Consider the following 10,009-nt stretch of genomic DNA (forward strand, 5'->3'; position numbering starts at 1 on the left):
GGCTGATCACACCTGTGAGCTTAAAAAACAGAGACTCATGGAACATAACATGGTGTGTGGGGAGGGGGGCTGTGTTGCTGTTCTCCCTCAGCAATTCCAGCTCGAAAGAATTCCTTTGAGAAGCCAAAGGGATACCTTCCCTCTCATCCAAACTTTCAGGGCTGCCATCTGCATTTAGGATTCCAGGCCCCAGCTCTGCTCTGTTTTCTTCCTTCCCCATTGCCCGTAACAAGGCATCTCCCTTGAGCTGGAGCGATGCTGAAAGGTGTGTGAGATGGAAGCAGAACCAGGAGGCTGAAGAGCTGGCGAGGGATTTGCAGCCTTAATGAAAGGCTGTTTGGCAGAGGAGAGGAAAGGGCTTCTGCAGCATCTGCTCCCCTCCCCACATCCCCACATCTTCCTGCCTTGCTAAGCAAGAGCTTTAAACTACAACATGCTGGTATTTTTGTGCCTATCCTTTTGCCTTTGGGCCTGCCCAACACCCCGGGAGCTTCTCCAAAATTGAATGTGGCCTTCAGGCCAAAAGGGGACCCCCACCGCCAGGGCCGGTGCCAGGCTTTTTTGCGCCCTAGGCAAGGTGAGCTGCTTTCACCCCACCCCCACCCCCACCGTATCCCCACTCCCACCCCAGGTAGGCGGAGACAGGTTACCTGACCCTTGTCCGAAGTCCTCCTGGCTTGGCGGGATGCTGTGGTGGGTTGGGCGGGCAGCTCCAATTCTGTCCGTTCGCCACCGCCTCCCCCCCGCAGCGTCCCGGCTTGGCTTTGGCTGGGAGGGCCCAGCCGAAGCCAAGCCAGGAAGCTGGGGGAGGGCAGTCAGACGGCTCTAAGTTCTGACGTCTGGCGTGCACCGGAAGTCAGAACATAGAGCCGTTCCTCCCCCCCCCCCCCCAGCGTCCCGGCTTGGGTTTGGCTGGGAACCCCCAGCCAAAACCAAGCTGGGAAAGCTGGGGGAGAGCGGTCAGACGGCTCCACGTTCTGACGTTCGGTGTGCGCAGGATGTCAGAACGTGGAGCCGCCCCCGCCCGCCCCCCAGGTGTCCCGGGTTGGCTTTGGCTGCTGGGTGGGTGCCCAGCTGAAGCCAAGCCAGGGATGCTGGGGGGGGGGCAGAAGGCTTCAGAACGGTGCACCCAGAAGCTGCCCTCACTCTGCCAGAGCGGCTCTGGGAGTGGGAGGGTGACTTCTGGGTGCGCCGTTTGGCGCCCCCTTACCTTGGCGCTCTAGGCGGCTGCCTAACTGGCCTCTATGGAAGCGCCGGGCCTGCCCACCGCTGCTATATGGGAAGGGCTGCATGTAAAAGATCCCATGTTCAATCCCTAGCATCCCCAGGTAGAGCTGGAAAGATCCCTGCCGGAAATCCTGGCTGCCAGTCAGCTGAGGCCATCCTGAGCCAGACGGACCAAGAGCCCCCTGTTCTTCCTTTCCTAGGCTACAGAGGATGGAGGCCAGCTTGTCCAGAGGTGGAGCGAGGGAGACCATTACGGGAATGCCCAGCAATAATTGGGAGACGCATCACATAGAGCCGCTCTGTGGCTCCAAGGTGGTTGGGAGTTTCCCCTTGGGTACTGTCAGTTTCCTGCTCAATCCTTCTGTGCATCACTGTGCAGGGGAGAGGAGCATGTTTGCCATTTAATTAAATGAATCAATCATAGCCACCATTTTAATAAAGAAAGCCAAGGGAGGTGAGCCGTGGGGTGGAGGCAGGAGGAGGCGGCAGTCAGGGTCAGGAGGAGGAGGAGGAGGAGGAGGAGGAGGAGGAGGAGGAGGAGGAGCGTCTCCTCCTCCTGTCTCCAGATGCCACAAATGTGTCATGTACCACCTCAGGTTGCAACCTCGCCCTTCCCAAGAGCCCCCATTCTCCATAAGCTGCCTTGCGCTGCTGGAAACTTCCTTTAGTGTTGCTGGTGCAGGGGGAAACGAAAAACGCTGCTCGTCATCCAGACCAAACGCCCAAAGCCGCCTGTCCTCCCAGCTCCTCCATCCTCAGGGCCTACTAATCACCATGGCAACCAGCAGGCCTTTGGGCTCCCAGAGCCAAGCAGTTCTCCTAGCAGCAACTTAACGGCTGCTCTTGCCTGGAGTGTATTTGCAGACCTGGGAAGATGGAAATGAACAGGAGAGGGATGGAGGGGCGATGACCGGGGATGGAGGGGGAGGTTTGGATTTATACAGGACCTGCAAAGTTCAAGGGAAGTGCCCCAGGGCATCTGCAAGTCCCTCCCTCTAGGCCAGCCTTCCTCAACCTGGGGTGCTCCAGATGTGTTGGACTACAACTCCCAGAATGCCCCAGCCAGCTGGCTGGGGCATTCTGGGAGATGCAGTCCAACACATCTGGAGCGCCCCAGGTTGAGGAAGGCTGCTCTAGGCCCTTTCAGCTCTCCTGAGACTGCCTCTCCTAGACAGCAGAGGGCAACGGGTCTCTGCACCCTTAAGCCAAGAGATCTTGCTAGCACAGCTCCAGAGCCAGGATGCAACCGAGACCCCGGCCTTGCACACTCGTGAGCTTGTGGTATGCCAAGGCATGGCAGGGCCCAAGCGGCCTTCACGCCTGTACCTGCACTCTGTTGGGAACAGAGTGGTGTCTACCCAAACCATGTTTGCAATCAAGGAATCAGCAGTTCTTCAGGCATGGACGGGCTCTGGATGGAGCCCAGCTGGACAGCTGCCTGTTCCCCACTCCAGCCGGAAATTTGCTCCAGCCACAGTCTTTTTTTTTTTTCCCTTCTATTTTTTTTTTTATTATTAAACAACATATAACAACAACAAAACATCAAATAAAAAAACACTTGTTACATAAACATAAAATTACCTTAATATCAAATATTCAAATTTTGCCTATTAAACATATTTATACTAAACATAACAGTGCTCCCCCCAGTCTTGTATTTTTAGTTTCCTGGAGTTTAGTGCATTGCAAATATGGCTGAGTGCCACTGAGCGCCACGGCTCCCCACCTGCTCCACCGTCCCCTCTGCTCCCGGGGCTCTTAATCTTTTAAAAGCCCATAGACCTCCCTTCCCAGCGCAAAATCCCCAAACCATACTGCAGCAATCAGAGAATTAAAAGAAAGTTATCCCAAATAAAAGGCTTCAATTATAGAAGATCTCCGCTGGACAAAGCAATCGCTGAAAGATTACCGGGGATTTGTTGCAACAGAAGGGTGCTGGGAGTCTGGAGGACAAGGAAAGGGCTTGCCAAGGGCAGCTTCTTCCTCTACCTCAACTTGTCCTGGCTTTCCCATCTCTCTCAGCATCCCCCCCCCCTTGCCACCCCGATGAGATGCAGCTGCTTCTCTTGGCTTAGTCCCGCCATTTGTGGGCTTCTCTCTTACACGGGCTTCCCATTTCCCTGAATTATTCATCCTGGCTGCCGAAGTTTAACAAACTGCTCTCATTAAAACTCAGGGTGGGAAAATCCCAAGCCAGAAGGGAAGGGAGGGTGCAAGGTGGAGCAAATGGTGCCGTGTCAGGTTGGAGAGAAGAGGGCGGCAGAGTTGAGGTTAGCACACACACACACACACACACACACACACACACACACACACACGCTCCCTGCCCTGCCTGCCTTTACTCCGTGCTGCTTTCCTTTTGCAGCAAAATGCAGGACACAGAGCTTTGTTTGTAGCTCCTCTGGAGGAAAAGGTGGCAGGCAGGCAGGCAGGGGTGAAAATGCTGCTGTCAGTCAAGGCTCCTCAGCTTCTTCACTTGAATGGAAAGAGCCCTCCTGAGCACAGTCCTGGGGGCTGCTCTGTCCACACGGAGCCAGAGTTCATCACAGGGTAGCCTATGGGAGCTGGGAGGGGGGCCCTCAGAGGAGATGCAGCCTGGCAGATCCCAAGCTGAAGCATCAGCAGGTGGATGGAGTCCAAGGCCTGAGAGTGCGGTGACCCCTCGCTTGGCTCCAGCCCAGCCTGCATTGCTTCTGGCTCACTGGAGCCTGCAGGCAGCTCCCACCTAAGCCGCCTGGGTATTTTTAGCCCTGGAGAAGAGCTACTGAATGGGGGGGGGGGAGAGAGAGAGAGAGAGAGATGTGATGCTGCCTGAGAGGGGTCATCACTACCTCCTCTCACCTTGCGCTCTTCTCTTGGCATCCTACCTAGGGAGCTGTGTGGAAACCGGGAGGAGCATCCAGTTCAGCACAGCCCTGGTGAAAAATGGAAGGCGAAGCAGGCCACAAGCAGGAACACCAGTAAAAGTGGAATCTCATTTTAACTCCCCTCGCTGTGAGAGCAGAACCAGAATCAAAAGCTCTAGATGGATAGATGGTTCACCTGAAGCAGCAGTTGGTGGCTGTGTGGGGCGAGAGGCGGAAGGCAGAAGGGCAGCGGGGTGGGAGCACCACCTGCTTTGCCATCTTTTTTCATGCATTGTCGGGCGGCAGCTTCTCAGTGCCGGAGAAATGCAATGCAGGGATACCATCCGGCTAAGTGCTGACTTATTTGTTGGTGTCATAGACGTGGATTATTTACGACCGTCGGGATTATCATTAGCGCAGCATTGCACACGCCGCCTTGTGTCATGCCGGAGGAGCAAGAGGCCAGTTTGGCTCCCGGTAGCTGGACAAATGTGCAAGTGGATCAACAAACTGAGCATCTCAGCACAAGAAAAGAGCCATGGGAAGAAGCAGGAGGAGATGGGGAGGGGGAAGAAACAGCTTAAAATGTTACTTTTTCTACAACATTAATTTCACACCCAACAGACTTGCTGACAATATCTTTGTACCAGGAAGGCCTCCTCTCTCCCTCCATTCAGGGATTTACTTGCAGGCAGTGAGAAAAGGAAATCCAAGAAGAACTGAGATTATTCAAGCAGCTATGGGGGCACTGGCAGCCCCAGCCCCACCTGCCCCCTTGGCTGTATTTGTTTACTCCAGAGAAAAAGCAGAAAGGCATGAAGAGGGTCGCTTGCATGCCCTTAAAATCAGGTGCAAAGACCATTCTGGCTTTTCATTCTCACAATATTTTCTAACTGGCTGAGAAATCCTATCCTCCAGTGATGCTAGGAGTTGGAAACACGCTGCCCTACACCAATGCAACGGCCACTATATCCTACACAGAAAACTTGGGGAGAAGATATGTACCATCCTAAGCACAATGCAAAAAGCTGCCATTCTCCAACCTTGCCATAAAACCAATGATCAGAAGCCAGGGATTGAAGCACCTTCCCCATACACAAAGACCCGCAGGGTCACAGTTGTTTAGCTTAGAACAGCTGGTGCCATCCAGATGTGTTGGACTGCAACTTCCATCATTCCCAGTCATCATGGGAGTTGCAGTCCAACACATCTAGTGTGTACCAGGCTGGTCTAGAAAAAAAAAAGGCAGCTAAGAGGTTTATAAGATTATGCGCAGTGTGGAGAAAGGCGACAGAGAGAGGATTTTATCCCTTTTCCATAACCTTTGAAATTGATTACTTGGCACAGTATGTTTGGAACAGACAAAAGAAAGTCCTCCATCACACAACACAAGAGTTTATTTCTGGAATTCCCAACAAGTGATGCTAGCCACCGATTTAGGTGGCCTGAAAAGGGAATTAGGCAAATCCATGGGAGATAGTTAGGTCTGTCCTGAGAGCTTAACAGAACCTCTCTACTGTTTCCCCTGTGTTGAGTTTTAGATTGCAAGCTCCTTGGGGCAGAGAACCATCCACTTGCACTCTGTAAAGCACCAGGGACTCCGATGGCACGAAATAAACAAAAAACATGTTTGGAAGCAGTTTCTCTCTAAATAGCAGGCACTGGGCAATTTCTGTCCCTGTCCATAAAATGGTATCAGAAATTCTCCCTTCCCCTCTATCACAAATTCTTCCCCCTGGGGGTGAGGGGAGCTGCAAAAAGAGGTCCTGGGCACTGTGGGTGTGCACCTAGGGATTCCCCAGAGCCCTCTGCAGCACTGCAAGTCACCCAAAAGATTGCCTGTCAGTGTGAATGCCTGCAAGCATGGACTGCAAAAGGGTGGGTGCTAGCCTAGCCAAACCTGGTGTAGCCAGCCATCCTGATGGGTGTGACATCACCACTCTTCAGCCTCCTGGAGCCACATGGCTGGTATGGGACGGACTGGGTCCCAGACCAATGGACAGTTGCTTTGAATCCAGGTTGATTAACTTAAAACTGCTGCCACCACCCAACCCATACAAAGACTAGCTAATGCCTACATTGCACCTCTAGGCTAGTGCTGAAGAAACAGGGAAGAAAACCTGACTTCTGAGTATTTGGCTTTTCCTCTGGGGCTGAGCAGAATCCTGCCCTGGAGCTGTAAGCAGATCACCGTATCAATAGCAGCCTTTAGTGAAAGGATCCTTGATACTCATCACTTTTTCCTTACTTTTTCTTCTGTATTAAATTATTCACCATCTTTTCCCAGCAGTAATGGCTGCATGGAGGGTGGTGTCAGCAGCAGATCACAGCCTGGGAGAGCAGCTCAGGTCTCTTCCATGCTCCAAATTAAGTTGCACCACCAATTCGCATGCCAAGTTACATTGGGGTACAGCAATCAGGGAGGGTAGCATGCTCCCAAACTCTCCAGAGGAACACCACTATTCATACAAGCACAAAACGGTCCAGGAAGCCATGGTATGGCCATTGGAGTGGAAGCGGAGGAGGCCAAGATGCACATAAAATGTTTGTAGAAGGACAGGAGCTGCCCCAAGGAAACAACTAAGGAAAACTCTTTGGTCAGACCTAAGACCAAAGGAGTCCAGCAGTCACAAGGATTTGTGACCCTACCCCACCTCCAAGGTCTATTCTAGAGACAGACCTTGGAACCATGTTCGTGGTGGTACCACGTGGACCTACGGTCCGATTTGAAGTCCACCAAGAGAAGAGCCTTCAGTGTGGTGGCCCCCTTCCTATGGAATTCCCCGCCATTGGAGGTCAGGCAAGCACCAATGTTGTATTACTTCAGTGCCTCCTGAAAACACTGATGTTTCAGGATGCTTTCCTTGAGTGATTTGCTGCAGTTATACCAGAACTCTGTTCTTTCAAATAGCAAATTTAATATTGTGTTTCTATTCTTTTATTCTATCTGTTGTTCACTGCTGCAAAATCTTCTGGATGTGGAGTGGTATATAAATATTGTAAATAAATAGATATTCCAGCAAACCCCCTCATAGAAATGCAATCTTTGTTTTAACCCAGGCTCCCCCAACCTCCAGTATTTTGGACTTCCTGGAGTCCTAGCCAGCATGGCCAGTGGTCTGGGGACTGTAGTTCAAACATCAGCTGGGAGACCAGGTTGGGGGATGCTATTTTAAACTCTTTTTCTTCTCTTTTATGGCTTTAGTCAATTGCTTTGGAGTTTTCTTTTCTAGTGGGATAAAAAAAAGTCAGAAGCCCAAGGTGAAAAGAGAGATAGGTGACTCAAAAGCTTCTCCCTGCTTTGGCCAGGAGTGTCTTTGAACTGATTCCATCTGTGCTTTACCTTGATCAGGTGAGTCATTGGAAGATTGAGAAGAGTCCTCTGTGTGTGTGTGTGTGTGTGTGTGTGTGTGTGTGTGTGTGTGTGTGATATTCCAGAATAACCACTCATGTCAACAGGCTCTCAGAAGTGCCATTTACCTAAGCGAAATGACGTGGAACCACACAGTGATTTTGAATTGCTATGAGCCTTGGTAGCAAATGTACTACATGACTATTTTTAAACCAAGTTGATAAATTTTGCATCAAACACAGTTTAAAGGAAATGAACAATTAAACTCCTGAAAAGACGAGTGTTCTGATGGAAAGCTTGGGAGGTGCTTAAAAGTAAGAGACTTCCGCAACATGTTTGACCTCGTTGGTGTTACGTCTTTGTTTCTTTCCCAACCATGTCTGCAAATCATTTGGTGGACGTTTACTTCTTATCATCACTCACCCCACATTGGGGATGGCTATGGGAATGGTGCTTCCACAGGCCAAGAACATCTATTTAACATGACAGATGCCGTTTGCACAGCCGGCGGTGCTGAGGAGGTCTCAGAAATGCATGGTTTCTGCATTTGCAACGTCTTGGGGCTTCCATGGACCTGTTCACTGTGTATGTTCTGTCATGCAAAGCTGCTCTTTTGACTCTTCTCAAGGAGAAGTCCATTGCCTCTTTCTCGAAAGGCCCATTCACAGGACCACAGAGTGCATGACTCACAAACCCTGCAGGCATGTTGCCGATGTGAGCGTCAGAGGTTGCCGCATGCAGGGCCAGCTGCTAACACCACTGCAAGTGCTCAAAATGTGGGGTCTGGGTTGACCCGACAGAAGGAGTTAGGAGCACTTGGACACCTCACCAGACCTGGAAGCCAACGCAGGCAGCGTTTGGTTGCCTAACAGTAATGGGTGAGGACGTGCTGCTGTGATTGCTTTCCTCACGACAAGAACTGCAATTCAGCAGTTGGACAGCACAGAGCAGGTGAGGAGGAGAATGCACAAGCCTGGCTCTGCAAGAGGATGGAGACCTTCTGCCCCCTGAGTTTGTGCACATTGGGAAATATTCCTTGACTAGGATTTCCCCTTTCCTGCCTGAATAGCAAGGGCTGAGCTAATGCAGGAAGTGTCACCATCCAGGTAGTGGGGGGCGGGGTAGAGCTGGGCTCACACATCAGCATGCTCACCTTGAGCTGGAGTTGCCAGCGGAGAGGCATCCGTGTCCACCGCACAAGTGACAGATCACTTTTCTGCTGCCATCCGCTAATTTTAGCTTTGCAGTGGGAACAAGCAGCTATTGCAATCTTTCCTGCGAGTTAAGGTGCAATGCTGATGTACGTTACCTGGGATCTCTCTCTCTCTCTGCAACCTCCTTGTTCTAGTTTTGCTTCTCATTTTTCTCTCCTTACCACCACCCCCAATAAAATTCAAACATGTAGTTGAAGAATTAAAAGTGTTGAGTAGGCAGAACAAGGGATTTTAGGGATTTTAAGCCATTACCAAGTGGGACCCGCAATAAAATGTGCTCCTTTTCAGGCTTCCAACCAGCCATGCCTTCTTTCAGGTGACTCCATTTCATTCCTCATCCCATGATTTCCCATCTCCTCTCACTTCCCAATAGACACACAGTGTTCTATACCTACTGGGCATGGCCAGTCCTCATTGGGCATATTTTTAGAGGATGGGATAGAGGGTTTTCTGCCTAAATATTTGTGGTGCTTCTGCAAACATTGGGTTTTGATGGTACCTGCCTCTTGAATGTGGATGGTGCCATTTTCACTACATAAAGTTTCACATTTGGAGATTGCTATTAGGACACTTGATTGATTGATTGATTGATTGATTACATTTTCATACTGCCCATCAGCCAAAGCTCTCTGGGCAGTGCACAATTAAAAACCATAAAATACAACAAGTATAAATTTAAAAACATTAAAAAGTTTAAAAGGCAATATTAAACCAGCTACATTAAAGACCAGGGAAAGCCTGTGTAAAAAGGTATGTCTTTAGGAGGTGCCTCTCGAACCACATGAGGGATGGTCCTCCAGAGGGTGGGTGCCACCACAAAAAAAGCCCACCACTGAGGTTCTTCATGATAATATGTAAGATGTTGATCTACGTGGGGAAAGAATATGCACCCATAAGATGCTTTCTTTTTTCTGCAGCTGAGAATCACATCTTTCTATCCTGCTTGACGAAGAGTCTTGTGTAGTTCAGAAGTTTCCAGATTCCATCACAGCTATTGTTTTCTCAACAAGCCTTACAATGAGCCTACTCTTTGCCTATGACACACAAGCTTGCATGCTGGCTGATCTGAGTGAGGGCTGGTGGACCAATCCTCCTACCATTGCCAGGGGCATCGGACCAGATGACTGTGGGCTGGCCTCCAATTCCTTGGAGCCATTTGCAGACCAGCAAGGTGAGCTTCCTTCTTCCATTCTGCTGGGAGAAAACCTCCGACAGTCCAAGCAACCTTGCAGCCTGTCATCACCAGGACTTGGTCCAGTTAAACATGAAAGCCTCTCACTTGTGAGAGCCAACAGGGAAGAAGACAAGAGGACTTGCATTGAAAACATACATTCCCTGTTCTCTGTTTTTCAGGACACTCTGGAGGGCTG

The sequence above is a fragment of the Elgaria multicarinata genome, chromosome 15, assembly GCF_023053635.1.
Source record: "Elgaria multicarinata webbii isolate HBS135686 ecotype San Diego chromosome 15, rElgMul1.1.pri, whole genome shotgun sequence".
NCBI classification, from domain to species: Eukaryota; Metazoa; Chordata; class Lepidosauria; order Squamata; family Anguidae; genus Elgaria; species Elgaria multicarinata.